The sequence below is a fragment of the Corvus brachyrhynchos genome, unplaced genomic scaffold (genome assembly GCF_000691975.1).
Source record: "Corvus brachyrhynchos isolate BGI_N302 unplaced genomic scaffold, ASM69197v1 scaffold26, whole genome shotgun sequence".
Taxonomy (NCBI): Eukaryota; Metazoa; Chordata; class Aves; order Passeriformes; family Corvidae; genus Corvus; species Corvus brachyrhynchos.
The window spans coordinates 1,218,565-1,220,955 of NW_008239324.1; positions in this window are offsets into that span (position 1 = coordinate 1,218,565).

A 2,391-nucleotide genomic window follows, 5' to 3' on the forward strand; every position below is an offset into this window, starting at 1 on the left:
TAGGGAAAACATGCTCACTTCAAAGGATAACTCTGCCAGCTTCTCCTGTGCGTGTCACAGGGACAGGACTTGAGCTGCACCATCACAGCCACGAGGCTTCCAGCCAGCTGCGCAAGCACCTCCTTCTGCTGCTTCCTCAGCAGCAGCACCTTGTCCTTGTTGTACAACAGGGTGAGAGAGGAAGGACCAAACCAAATCACAGGAGAATGGCAAAACTAGCAAAGGAGGGGAAAAACAAGGAGAGAAAGGAATGTCATCGTGCCAGCAAACCAGTGAAGCATATGGAAACTGCATTTAAGGCACAAAGGGTGTGCAAGGAGTTGATATAACCAGATGGCTAAAGAGCAAGGAGAGAGCAATTCCAAATTGTAAGGCAAACAGGGAACAGAGAAAAAAATTAAGGATTATGAACTTCATATTGAAAAGGGCAAAGAGAATTTAACAGGAAATCTACAGCAGTAGTTATGAAAATTGCCAAAAAAAAGTGAAAAAACCACATCAGCAGATGTTAGAACTGAGCCAGGAATTTGCCTTTCCCACCGGGGGACAGATATCAGTGCTGAGCAGGATCTCCCACAGATGTGGCAGCAGGGTCCAGGAGAGCAGAAGCAGAGCCTGGCCAGGCCAGAAGGACAGCTTTGGGGTGAGGAGCATGTTTGAGTCCTTCAGGGCTGGGCTCAGGGCCTGACTTCCTCAGACAACAAATTAGGTATTTCTCTTTTGTGTGCCTTCATCTCCCATTAATAAAATTCCAATAGAACCATTTCTATCCATTCTCTGTCTCTGTCTGACAGATATTTGAGTGATTCTAGACAGCAATGAGGTCCTGGTCTAGCTACAGACACAGCTGCAGATCCCAATAAAGCAACCATTAGAGTACCCACTATTGGAATGGAAGTCTTAAAATACATGTATTTCTTGATAAATACGTGTAGCACTTAAATCACTCAATTGCACACAGCATTTATTCATAGCTTTGGATTTATTCACTTTCTTGCCAGCTGGTTTCAGAAAAATAACCTTTAACAACACCACGCAAGGGCTTCACAAGGTAAGGAGGAAATGCTAATTGGTTTCATCCTTTTGTGCAACAATCCATCCAAAGTTAATTAGAACAGGTTTGCTTTTTCCTCGCAGAAATAATCCATAGGAAAGACTGATGGGCAGAGCAAGCTGCATCCTGCACAACGGTGGTGGGATTTAAGTGATTCCGAGCTGTGCTCCCAGAACTCTGTAGCCTTCAGGCATGTCTCTGGTCTTTCTCTGTGGATGGCATAATTAGGGCTTGAGTGAAAACCCCAGTGGTGCAGCCTGATAAGAAGTTAATCTTCTGGGCACCACGTGGGCCAAGAGAGATGTGCGCCAAAAGTCCAATTAGCAAAGGCTTCCCGTCCCAGGCTGTGCCATAGCCTTGCTCAGCCCTGGTAAAGAGCTGAGGAGCAGCAGCTTAGGGGTTCACCAGCCCTGCACACATCACAGGGGTGAGGAGCACTTTGTCCCCATCCCACTTCTCCTGGTGACCTTCACACTCCCACGTAAATCCCACAGATTCACACAGGTCTCTGGGAGCAGGATTCACCTCAGAGCCTTCAGCCACACTGGGTGCCAGCTAAGGTACTGACTGGGGAGCCCCACAGAGAATATTTGTCAATAGAACCAGACCCAGCTTTCCTGGACCCTCTGACCGAGGACAAGCAAGCAGAATTTGTGTGAAATCTGTGTCATCCCCATCGCAGAACCCAAAAGCATTACAGCAACTCAGTCCCTTGCAGCCGTGCATGAGCAAAGCAAGAAAACAATAAGGTTTGATTTCCCATCATCTGGTAAGAAGAAAGGAAAAAGTTCTTGGCTGTTGGAAAAGCACTGCAGATCTGGAGAAGAGAGTGTTCAGCACCTGTGCTTTACAAGCCAGAGGTCCTTTCGTTTACGGGAGGAAAGCACCTCCCTAATAGCCAAAGGAATGCTGAGGCACAGCACCCTACAAACTCCCCTTTCCATCTAGGGATATTAAAGAGCAAATCCCAGTTTCAAGAGGGGTGCAGGGCATGGAAACTGCTGCTGAGGTATTTAAGTGGTTTCTCTAGACCAAGCGACTGTAGCATGACTATGATGGAAGGAGTTAATAGACACTGAAATTGTTTTATTAAGTAGATTTGCCAGAATTTACTGATTATTAAACCTCATTAGCCGGGGACTTGTACTCCATGTTCTTCCCCAGTTGCTGCCTGCTGCCTGCTGGATACACGGACGGATGCTGGAGAGATTATTTCTAAGCCCTTCCCCCTTCCCTCTCCCCTCCTCTTCCAGGACCACACTGACAGTCCCGGGGGAAAGAGAGGAGAGACAGGGAGAGGGCAGGATCCACCAGCTCTCCCTCAGCATCTTTCAGCA